Genomic DNA, 13,021 nt, shown 5'->3' on the forward strand with positions numbered 1-13,021 from the left:
AAAAAAAAATAAAATAGTGGGGAAAAAAGAAAAAAAAAAAGCAGCACAGGCCGACGGCATGAGCGGTCACTCACGGCTGGGGGCCACGAGCTTGTGCCTGTGGGCCTCAGGCTCGCCCTTTTGCCTCCCTGTTCTCGCGTGCCACTGGAGGCGCACAGCGGCAACTCATCAAACAAAGCACGCCAGAGAGCTAACAAAAGGAGCCAGTGAGACGGTAGCCTGGCCAAGACGGCCACGGCACCCCCGCGTCCTTGGCTCGGCCCACCGCAGCAGTCACACGCCCACGCGTCTCGCCAGCGCACCAGCCCCGACGGGGACGGCGCCCGACGGAGTCGGCCCCCCCGCGGCACGCGAGCGGGACCGACGAGGCACCCTATCCCCGGGCCGCACAAAACCCCCTTCCCCCCAACACACCCCCACGGTGTGTGGTCGGGGAGGGGCACGGGCCGGGCGTGCCTCCCTTACCGCCTCGACCCCCCACTCGTTCACGGGAACTTCTGCAAGGCACTCACAACTCCACTCACTCCACTCCACCGCGGCAGCAAGCCGAGCAGGGGAAGCTTGCTGGGGGAAGGGAACGACACCGCCACTCGGCCTCAGGCACCTGACGGGCGACCTGGAGCGCTCCAGGAGCACCACAAGAGGACCGAGCAACACACGCCGGCGGGACCCGGGAGAAGGGCTCGCCGCGTGGCGGCGTGGCGGCCTCCCTCCCCTACCACGGGAGAGAGGCCCGCCCGCCATGACACGGCCCACAGGCCAACGCGAGGGTGTCCGCTGCGTCCAGGGACCCCGGGCCCGCCCACGCCGTGAGGCAGAGGGCGGGAGGACGAGATCGGGCCGGACTCCGCACGCCCCTGGCCTCTCTTCCTTTCTCACCCACACCACGCAGCCCAGCAGCAGATGGGGGCGTGCGCGGGGACAGGGCAGGAGGCGAGGGGCCCCGCGCGCGCACAGCGAGAAGAGCAGTCCCGTTCGCTCCGAACGTCTGTCCCTCGCTCCGGCGCGGTTCAGGCCCGGCCCAGGAGAGCGCGAGATCGCCACATCGATCAGGAGCACACGGGGACGACGCCCCCGCCGCGTGTGGGAGGAGGGCAGCCCGCCGAGGCCAGGAAACGACGACGGGGCCTGCTTCCCCCGGAGTCGGTGCAGTCGAGAGGACCCCACGCCAGACAAGCGCCCAACACACGAGGCACAGAGCCTCCAGGGTGGGTCGTGGGGGAGTCCATCACGACACAACCGCAGGCAGGCGGGGAGAGCACCACGCAGGACAAGAGGACCCGGACACGCGCGCACGCGCACGTCTCCTCCTCCCCCGCCGCCCTTGGGTCACCAGGCACCGTGAGGGTGCGCACCCAGATCGGGACCTCCCTGGGCGCACGCGACAAGAGCCAGCGCACAGGCACACGCGGGTGGCGACCTCAGGGAATGCAGGAGCGGAGCCGGGCATCTATCCGGCCGCACACGCTCAAGAAGCCCGGAGCCGTGCCACGCACGTCCAAGAGAGGTCCCAGAGTCCCTCAGCGACCAGCACCGAGTGACAGGGTGTCAGCACCTCTCTGCAGGTACAATCGGACCGCCTCTCGAGAGAGGAATCACAGGGCCACCCCACGGACAGCGGGGTCCCCCCATGACGAGCGCGTGGCCTGTCCCCACCGGGCCCAATCCCCCCAGCATCACACCACTGTCACCAGGGCTCCAGGGCTCCCGGGGCCATCTGGTCGACCCTTGGGGGGGGTTGGGAGGTTGAAGTGGGCTTGCGGGAAAGGGAGGGGGAGGGGGAGGGGGAGGGGGAGGGGGAGGGGTCAGACAGTCGGCGGGGCGCGGGTCGGTGGGTGACAGCAGGGAGGCCCGGGGACACGCGGCAGCGGCAGCGGAGTCGGGGTCGGGATCGGGATCGGGATCGCGATCACCCTTCCCTTTCCCAGCCGCCGGTCGGTCCCCACATCCGGGAGATAAGTCGGCGGGAGGGGAGGCCTTCAAAGAGACGAGACTTGTGTAAAAGAAAGGAAACAATGCCGGGCCGGCCGGGCCGGGCCGGTCCTTCCACACATACGGAATGGAGGGGCAAGGGGCCGTATCCCTCTCCCCCAAACGTGAGCGCCTACAACGAACGGATCCCACACGAGGGACCGCGGGCAGGCCCCTGGAGCCCCACGAGGACCACCCCGTACGCCACGGGGCCCAGCCCCACCTCCGGAGCCGGACGCCGAGCCGAGCGAGCGGAGCGGGGCGGGGCGGGGCGGGGCGGAGGCCCGGGCAGACGTGTGACACGCACGGAGGAGGGCCTGGCCACGGAGAAGGAACAGAAAGGGCGGCGCGGCACAGCGCGCGACCACCTCTCTCTCTCTCTCTCCTCCCTCCTGCGTCTACGTCTCCCTCTCCGCCGCAGCCGTCTCGGTCGGCCGGCGGGTGGGTAGGTGAGTGGGTCCCCGCGGGCGGAGGGACACCGGCGCTGGCTGCTAGTCGACCCGTTCGGGCGGCCTCCCAGGGCCCAGGCCACCAAGGGAGCGACCGAGCGTGCGTGGCGACAGTCACCACCCGAGAAAGCGAATCCGCGGCCCCAGTCTCCGGCGAGCGCAGAGCGCGCCGGCGTCCCGGCACGACCGGGCCTGCAGCGCCCGCTACCCGCGTCCTCCTGGAAGTCCGCCTCGGGGAACCGTGGCCACGTCCTGTCCCTTGCCCGGTGTCACCGCAGCTCGAGAGGGAACAGGCCGCATAAAAGCGGCCGGCAGGTGGCGCCCGACAACCGGCGCCGGTCGGTCCGTCAGCGGGACGGATCCGGATCGCAGGGCCGGCGAGAGCTCGCCACCGGCCGCCGTGAAGGTCCCCCATCCATCCGATCCCGGGCCGCCCCGGGGCTCCCACCCACCCACCCACCCGCACGTGAGGGTAAACACAAAGGGAGGAAGGAGGACACCCACCAACGGAAACTCATCCCATCCCACGCTCTCGCCTAGGAAGAAGGAATACCGTCAGAAATGGCCACCCACCCTGAAGTACAGGTTTCGGATACTATTTCGTCCTCTTAGAAAAGTAAATAAATAGAAAGGCAGTTCCCCGGTGGCGGTCGCCAATAGGTTCCTCACCACGGTATAAAGGTCATAACCAAGTGCGGGCAAAGGGGTCGGTTTGTGTGCATACCGAGGATCAGAGCCTAATTTGGCTACCTACCCAGAAAACGAATTAAGATACGACATGAAGAAAACTTCCACCGTCAACGTCCTCCTCTGCGAGAGTCATTCCAGAAGCGGATCGTCAGAAAACCTCAACAAAGATCCTGGCGGCGCCGTGGCAGCTGTCGCTGCCTTCATCCCGCCGCTTCCTGGCCTCGCCGTTGGAAGGAAGGAAGAAGGAGGTATCTAAGCGGGCCCGTGCGTACAGTCCAACAACGGACTTGACTGCATCGCTATTGTCGGAACTCAACCCACAATCAGGAGGAGTGCAAGCCGCAGCGCTCCAAAGTCGTGAGACTGTAGACTATCTACCGTGAAAAGAACATAATGGGATGTGGACCGTTCCCAGGGATGCGCCGTGTGTTTTCTTTCATTCGTCTGATTTCTCTCAAACCGTTCACGTGCAGTTAGACAATATCCATCCTGTGATGGATAAGTTTTCACCAATGCCTAGGGGGTAGGTACCTCGCTGGTTTTCTGGGTTTCACCGGACAGGGCCGGTAACCGTAGGTCTGCTTTCGCCCTGTGTCCGTATTCCCATTCTGTGAAGGTGCGAACTCGCCGTCTGATCAGCCGCAGTCTGCTAAAACCTACATACACAGGCTTTTAGGTTACTCTACAAGAAGTTATGTCAGAGAGAGAATCCATCTTCCCGTGTTCTCTCCCGTCTGCTATACCTCTATAGCTTTTCTTCTTCCTTTCCTTCCTAATGACAGCCCTTTCGTAGAATCCGTGCCTCATATCGAAAATCACCGAGTAGCGTCCTCCTTTCCGAGCGGTAAAGATACCTCAAGACAAAGGCCGGGCACAGAAGCCACAGGGCACACATCTGCAAAGAAGCCAAAAAGCTAATAACCCCTTTCAAAGAATACGGCTCCTCTCTCACTCACCGACTTCACAGTTGCCCGTATGGCCCCGGAAGACGGCGGCGGCGGGTTAGCCAGAGACGGGTAAGATTCCTCACGGGAGGAACAACCTATAAGGCAGGCACAGGTCGCAGGGGGGCGCCATCAGGCGAGAAACTGGGGATCCACGGAGGTGAGGCTTAGAGCCTCCCCCCCACCCCACCCCCCGACCCCCCGCCGTTTGGAGAGGAATCTTCTGCGTCCGTGGATGTTCTGTGCCCCTTGTCTAGCTCGGATTAATACTCAGTCTACAGGCACAGACCTGATCGTCTACATTCGCCCTCCCTCTGACAGCACTAAACTATGTCTCCTGCCTTCGTCCTGCATCTACCGACCACTTCAGCATTTTATTAAAAACTGAAAATAAAAAGTAAGGAAGGGAGAGACATGTGGGATTCACATATAAATCGAGTATAAAAATCAATCGAAACCATCATAGCCGACTGGACGGTTGAGAGTTCACCAGGCGTGATCAAAACCGAACGCGTCCGTGATAACGACTGCCCTTAGCCACCGTTCACCAGGTAAGAACTTAGTCACTGGGTAAGAACTAGGTCACCGTGGAACACCTTGTTCGTCATGCTGCAGAAGATGGGAGACCCTCGAGGATGAGGCTGGGGCTTGATGGATGACTGCGCATCGAGTCCCCTCCACAGAATGTTACCGCTGTTAACAACCATCCGATCGACACATAGGAGAGGTGCCCTCTCAAAAAAATAAGAAGAATAAAAAATAAAAAATAAACACTGATCAGTGAGCAAAACACTCTCTGTAAGGCCATTCTTTAAATATTGAGGCTCCTGAAGACATGCTGACGGTTCCCTGCCAGACGTAATCGTACAACTAGAGCCAGTGCAAGAGGAAAGGTGAAATAGGAACTTCTCAGGACCAGAATGGTCGGAGCTGAACCCGGAAACAGCTATCGTCTGAATATATGCTAAGATGATCTCCCGAGAGAGAGCAGCATTCACGTAGCAGACGGCATTAGCAACGCAGCACGTGTGCAACACTTGGTAGGACGACAGATGACCGAGACTTGGTTTACTTGAAGAGCGTGGCATGACCATACGTACCCCTGATAAGCTCAGCTTCCGGTGGTGGTTGGAGATGGCGTTCCCAACAAATCTAGGGCAGAAGCAGCCGTCTAGGAATCCCAGATCCCGCCTTGGGGCGGGGAGAAGACTTGACTGTTCCTTGGGATGGTGTAAGAACGAGTTCTTGGAAGCTCGGAAAGAGCGCCCCGTGTAAGCCGGTGAGCCAGAGAGGCTGTGAGCTCAAATCCCAAAGGAAACCACCTTCTTAACCAGGGCAGTATCGCGAGTAACAGTTTTTGGCGAAAGGCTTGGGTTAAGGAGGTTGGATGGATGGTAGGGGGGGGGAGAACTCGGAGGGAGATGGTGGAGAAAAGAGCCGTTTCCAGAATCTGTGTCACAACGGGAAACTGAGGGGGGTCGGGGCTGCCAGGGTGGGAATTGGGGGTAGCGAGGGGTGTGTCATCGAGTGGGTTTGCAGGTGCGCTAAATTAAAAAGACATTTTTCGACAGGCTGTCACCGTACACGTGCAAACAGTCCATTTCCCCTCTTCGTTCCTTTTGCTCCTGTCAGCTTCTAAACCCTCAACTCTCCTGAATATCGAGAGCTCACCTTCCACCTTACATCACAGACAGTGCTTCAGCCATCAGTTTGCAAGCTCTCTCCTCTGGGACCTCTCAGATTTCTGCAGGTGAGCTGAGGGACACAGAGACCCTGTCCTCGGGGACATCATTACACGGTTTTGTCCCCCTACCTCCAGAACCGGTGTAATGACTGAATCCTTCTCTCACCCACACTCGAAAGAGGTCTAACTCCTGGGAGGACTCACACGTTCAGCTCGCCTTTCCGGCGCAGGCCAAGTTGGAACTGAGTTCACCTGCAGCTGGTGTGACAGCCAACGTGCCGTGTAGGTAAGTTATCACTTTTATGCTCTTCTTTTTTGGTCCACTTGGGCTCTCACTGACCTGGCAGGCCACGTGGCCCTCTCCCTGCAACGCTGCTTAATGAGGAGAGAGAGCTAAGGCAGGAAGGAGCAAAAGAAGCTAAACTGTGCACCAGCTCCGTGACACGGTACCTCAAGAGGGCATTTTAGTAAGTCTGTATTATAGCACAGTAAATTATCTCTCTGAACGAACTTGAGGGAAACAAGTGCATTCCCTCCACTCCATAGGTCCTCAGCATCGAGTCCCCTCCACAGAATTTTATTGCTGTTAACAACCATTTGATCAATACATAGGAGAGGTGCCCTCTCAAAAAAAAAAAACTAGGCTAAAATCTCTTGGACGTAAACATGAGCGACTTCTCCATGACCATTATCTCCCCGGGGCAAGGGAAACAGAAGCAAAAAAAAATGAACAAGTGGGACTATACCAAGCTGAAAAGCTTCTGTACAGCAAAGGACACCACCCATAGAACAAAAAGGCATCCTACAGTATGAGAGAATATAGTCGTAGGTGACAGATCCGATAAAGGGTTGACCTCCAAAATAGACTAAGAGCTCACGCACCTCAACAGGCAGAAAGCAAATAATTCAATGAAAAAACGGGCACAGGATCGAAACGGACATTTCTCCAGAGAAGAAAATCAGATGGCCAACAGACACAGGAAAAGATGCTCGCTCCACATCGCTCATCACCGTCAGAGAAATGCCATTTAAAACCACAATGAGCTATCACCTCACACCAGTCAGGATCGCCACCATCCAAAAGACAAACAACAACGAATGTTGGCTGGCGAGGTTGTGGAGAAAGGGGAACCCTCCTACACTGCCGGTGGGGATGTATATCAGTTCCACCATTGGGGGAAGCAGTATGGGGGTTCCTCCAAAAGCTCAAAATAGAAATACCATTTGACCCGGGAATTCCACTCCTAGGAATTTACCCTAAGAACGCAGCGGCCCAGTTTGAAAAAAGACAGATGCACCCCTATGTTCATCGCAGCACTACCTACAATAGCCAAGAAATGGAGGCAACCTAAGTCGTCCATCCGTAGATGAGTGGATAAAGAAGATGTGGTATGTAAACACAGTGGACTATTATTCGGCCATGAGAAGAAATGGTGCTAGAGGGTATTATGCTCAGTGAAATAAGCCAGGCAGAAAAGGACAAGTATCAAACGATCTCACTCATCTGTGGAGTATAAGAACAAAGAATACAAACTGAAGGAACAAAACAGCAGTCGACTCACAGAACCCAAGAATGGAGTAACTCGTTACCAAAGGGAAAGGGACTGGGGAGGGTGGGTGGGAAGGGAGGGATAAGGGGGGGAGGAAGGGGAGGCATTACTATTAGCAGACATAATGTGGGTGGGGGGGCACGGGGAGGGTCATACAACACAGAGAAGACAAGTAGTGATTCTGTAGCATCTTACTACGCTGATGGACAGTGACCGTCGGGGTGGGGGGGAGGGGGCGGACTTGGTGATGGGGGAAGCCTAGGAAACATAATGCTCCTCATGTAGTTCTTCATTAATGATATCCCCACCCCAAAGAAAAGGAAGGAAGGGAGGGAGGCAGGGAGAAGAGAGGGAGGGAGGAACAGAAGAGAGAGAGAGAGAGAGAGAGAAGAGAAAGGGGGTGGAAGAAAACAGAGAAAGAGAAAGGGAGGGAAAAAGGGAAGGAGAAAGGATGAGAGAGAGAGAGAGAAAGAAAAGCAAAAGAAGGAAGAAGAAGAAAGAGGAGGCAGAAGAACAGGAAGAAGAAGAAGAGAGAGAAAACAGCAAAGAAGTAGAAGATAGAAGAAGAAGAAAAGATGTAAAGAACAAGAAGAAAGAAGAAGGTAAGAAAGGACACCAAGAAGAAAGAAAAGAAGAGCAAGAACAACAACAACAAGAGCAAGAAGAAGAACAAGCACAAGGAGTAGCATTTTCCTCTGGCATTGAAAGAAAAGAGTAAGCACGCACATACACGCAAGCACGCATGCATACGCTCACGCGTTCATAGGCGTGCGTGCCCGTGTACCCATAGACACCTATACCTGTGAGTCCACGTGTATGTATACCACCACACGGTGGGTGTTCTTTGTAAGGACACGTTTCTCTTCCTAAAGACTTAGGGAGGGACAGGCAAAGTCACCGGAATCGCCACAGACGGCCTTGTCAGGAAACAGGAATAAAGGAAAGGCTCCAACCCCACGGAGACCTCGTCGTGATGTCGGCCGATGGACAGACGCACGAACCAAACCGGCCTGAACCCAGCAGAACTCCGGGCACATGTGTTTGGCAGGAACACAGAGAGGAGCGGGCGGGAAAGAGAAGAAGGCCGGTCAGCGTACTAGAAGGGCCCCAGAGAGTAAACCAGTGAAAAGATAGAAAGCGCCAAGGCCAGGAGCAAGTTGGCCTAGAAGTGTGAATACTCCCCAGGCAAAGAAAAGCATCTCAGCCGTAGCCTGTGCTTTCCTCGTGTCAGTGAGCACATACCAGCGTCAGACTGACTTGAGCACCTGCCCAAAGGCCCAGCCTCTTCAGGAAGAATTCTGTCTTAAAGCTAAGATTGCATTTTAATCAAACCGATGGCGCCTCAGCCCCCACTGGAGGCAAGGCAGACCATCTTGACTGATATGTTTCCACACAGAAGCTGATTACCCAGGAGAGGGATCAACGAAGTATATTTTCTGGAGGAGGAGGAGGGAGGGAGGGAGGAAGAAACTTAATGTCTGAACAAAGATGAATATTCTGGGGGCACTTTGGCCGGTCCGCAACCGGCCCGGGGTCGCAGCATTCCTGATCATCGTCCACTGCCTAGCCTATGAAATAAAAACCGAAAACCCGACTCTGAAACCGTAGGTGCGCTCCTCTCTCTGAGGTCGCCTGCACTTTCTAAGCTCATGCCTTCAAACTTTATCTCACACTCCCCTCTCTCCAAGTGTACACTTGCTCTCTTCCAATAAAACGGAAACCTCTCGGGGCGAGGGCGCCCCTCCTCCCTGAGGTGGCCTGCACTTTTCCTCTCTTTCAGTCACTTACAATAAAACGTTTGGTCTGCTGCTTCATTACCGTGTCTCTGCCCTTCCATTCTTTGTGGCGGCAGAGGCAAGAGCCGACCGAGGAAAATACACAACGCCCCCGCCCTACCCGCAAAGGTGTGCCAAGGCCACTCAAGGGAGGAAAGCCCTGACCGACTGCCTCCCTGCCCAAGGGGATCGGGGCGGTCAGACATCCACGCCCTCCTGGAAAAAGACGCCAGGGGCGGGGGTCGAGCCAGCCAGCCAGCGAGCGAGCAAAACCAACCTGCGGGACAATCTTCACCAAAGCCCCTTGACCTCACACATCACACACACACACACACCACCTGGAAACGGGTCCCCACGCTTCCCCCGTGCAAGTGCAGTGTGCAACCGGAACACCTGGGACACGCTTTTGGGGGGTGGGAGTTGGGGGGGTGGGCCGGCCCCCCAACCCACAAACTCCCCTTCGGGCCCCGCACCCTCCTAAACATGCCCTGTTTCTTGAGGCGGGCGGACACAGGGATCCCGTTCACCGGGCCCGGCTGCTGCTGGTGAAGCAGACTCCTCCTGTCCCTGTCCCAGGCCTCAGTCCAGTCCCCTCCTTCTGGCTCGCATCGGTCAGGGCTCACGAAGCCCTTTGATGTCTTCTGACATCCATCTCCACATCTCTCCTCTCTCTCTCTCTCTCTCTCTCTCTCTCTCTCTCTCTCTCTCTCTCTCTCTCTCTCTCTCTCTCCCTCCCTTCCTCCCTCTCCCTGTCGGTCCCCAGAGAGTTTTGGATTTGTCAGTGGGCAGCAGGGAGGAGAATCCTTGAAACTTGAAAAAGTTAAGCAGGCGCGCCACCTTCCGTCACCAGAAACCATGGGTCTGGAGGCTGTGACTATCTAGCCAAATCATACTCAGCTCATTTTACGTCCTGAGGAGTTAGCTTCATAACCATCCTGTTGGAAACCCTGTGACCGATGGGACAGAAAAGTGAGTGACAGCACCATTGGTGGCCAGACACAGCTGAACCAAAATATGTTAGAAAATCCCACGGGTTGAAAGCGAGGGCTCCGAAAAATCACTGCCAGCCCTCAGGGTAATGACGACCTAGAAGAACTTTGGCCACTAGGAGGAGCATTCCAACTAGAATCTAAGCAAAGTCTTCCAGATCCCAGCATAGCCTCGAAGAAAGCGTCGTTACAAAAAGCGAATGACAAATAAGCCTTGAGAGGATATGTATGAGGGGAGAAAATATGGGGGTGGGGAGATGTGAAGTCAGTGTGGGGGAGAAAGGAAGGACTGTAATGCTGAATGTAACTCCAACTGCTACTTTATTCCTTTCCACGGCCACCAAGGGGAAATCTGGTAGGGACCAGAGCCGGTAGATAGAGAGAGCATCCTGGGAGGACTGGCAGAAGCCCACATCTTTGCCGGAAGCAGCTCTTCCGAATCTGTGTCTGTAGGGTCCAAGCAAGGCAGGGAAGTAACACTGTCTCTTCCTTTCCAAATCCAGACATATTTGTTAAGGAGGAGCCTTGGTCTCCCAGGAATAGCCACTGCCTTCTTACCATTTCTTTCTTTCTCTTTCTTTCTTTCTTCCTTTCTTTCTTCCTTCCTTCCTTTCTTTCTCTGTCTCTGTCTCTCTCCCTCCCTTCTTTCTTTCTTTCATTGTTTCTCAGAACATCCTACACCTGGGCTTGGCTTTCTGCCTACCTGGCACCTATGGCAGGGTGGGTGGGGCGTCCATTCTTCCCTGCTGCTGTCTCTGCCAGTGGCTCTGGAGCCTAGGAAGGTCATGTCCTCTGCACCCTCTTTGGGGAGTTCCACTCCTTACACCCAATGGGGTGTTTTTCAATAGTGCCAAAGATATTTCACCTCTGTCCTGGCTGGAAACCGACAAGATATTTTCAAAGAAAGAAGACTGAGTAGTTTCGGAGTCACAACTTGACAAGATCGGAAGGTGATATTCAGCACCCCCTAGGAGTTTTCTGGTGAAGGGTCTTCTTGACCCTGAAGGACAGTGAGAAACTAGGTACCCAGAGGGAAAGAACCCCATGGAGGATAACGTAGGTGGAGAAAGCTAGGAAGCCTTTCCAGTGGCCACCCGATTCTTTGAGTTGACGATGCCAGGGTTCTTGTTTGTGAAGTCCAAGAATGAGTTTCACAGACACCCAAGGTAGGAGAGCCAGGGAGAGGCTTTCTTTGTTTAGAAATAAAGTGAGAGAGGTGGGGGGGGGGTTGGGCGGAAGGGGCTCTTGGCTCACCCCAGGAGGGAACAAGAGAGCCTGCGGTGGTGTGTTGTCTAGGGGATTTAGAGGCAGTGGAGGATTTTTGAGAATTGAGGGCTTAGGGTGTGGACTTGCACCACCTGCCCTGTGCTGCCCTGCCCTCAAGATGGGCCGGCTGGGTTGCTGTCTGTCTGCCAGGGCTGTTGACAGTGAAGTCACGGGTTATGCTGAGATGCCTTTGCCGAACGCTCAAAACATTCAAGGCCGAGTCGCTCCTGGCCTTCTGACCTGGAACTGATCTCACTGAAGATGTCTACATTCCTAGTCTAGTGTCTCGACCCTAGAGAATTAGTGTGACCTCGACTCTGCATACCGCTGAACACAGAGTTTCGATAGGGACTTGACATGGATTGTGACATGGCTTCGACCGTGAATGTCTTGCCTTGCTTTCTCCGGAGGCCCTCACCCTACTCTGTCTAAGCCCACGGGTCCCTGTCTCATTCCCCCCTCTACAGATAGAGACCCTAGCTGCTGCTAGGGAAAGGGGGGCGACGACGACCGCTCTGGCTGCTTCATGCTGAGAAGGGGTGCACTAAAGGGCGCAGTCAGGTCTCCATCAGCGGTCAGTTGAGGAGGCCCTCGGAAGACGGGCACTTCTATTCCGGGTTCCATTTCTATGACTATTTGCAGTTTTATGGCCTCTAGGCAAGGTAGAACCAATGGCGTTATGAGGTTAAATAGCAACATCTGCAGTTGGATCTTCCATTCCGGAAGGACCAACGTGATGAGATGAAGAATGCGTGGTGGAATATGGGAACCGGAAAGAGCGAAACTTTAATAGAAATGATGGGGGGAGAAGAACAACAACTAACACATCTGGAGAATCGTAGCCAGATATTTTCTGGGGAAACTAGAATTCTGAATTCAGTTTATGTCCCCATGACTAGTACTAGGATGTAGTACAGATAAAGGCCGCGTGATTGAAACGATACTACTCTCCCCTAGAAAATAACTAATCTTTGGCTCGATTATTTGCATAAACGCATCCAGAAGAGCAATCGATTACGTAGGCTTTTTTAAATGGGCTTTGCTGGCACTTTTCACAAGGAATTTCAGATGGAACTTTCAAAGGCCCCGTGAGGCCAGATAGCCAAGCCAGACTCGCCATCGGGTTTTGCCTGCAGTACCTGTAGATTTGGGTGAATTCCTCCCTTCTCCAGGTCCCCGAGACATCCTGAGGTTCCCGTACCTGCCAGGAGGTGACCTTCCTCAGTCACCTCGTCAGGCTGCTGGGAACCCTATAAGCAAGGTACCAGGCCTGTTCTTCCAAGGGGCTTTGTTGGCTTTTGTCAGGTCTACCTTAGTTCCTTAAAGCTGTCCGTTCCTATCTGAGTTTACACACGTGCCTCTCAGGTATCCCATTCCAGTCAAAGCCTTGCGAATATCACCAGTGTTTTTAATGGGTCCTCTTACAGGGAAAGCAGATTCCTATTGAACTCATGCAAATAAACAGACTGCCAGGAAGTATCAAAATAGCCACGGAGAGTTTTTAAATTCTGGAGGGATCAGGTAGAAAGATAAAGTTTCAGTTCTGCTTATACAGGCAGTCATTTACTAAACTGTTGGCAGCTTATGGGCAACACTCGAAACAAAAAGCCACAAAATCATCTTCCTTAGTTTACGTAGTCGTCCTAGGTAACTAATACCTGTTCTGCTGAAATCTAGCTCTTGACTAGCTTAGGAGTAATAAA

Source organism: Manis pentadactyla, chromosome 18, assembly GCF_030020395.1.
Source record: "Manis pentadactyla isolate mManPen7 chromosome 18, mManPen7.hap1, whole genome shotgun sequence".
In the NCBI taxonomy this organism is placed as follows: domain Eukaryota; kingdom Metazoa; phylum Chordata; class Mammalia; order Pholidota; family Manidae; genus Manis; species Manis pentadactyla.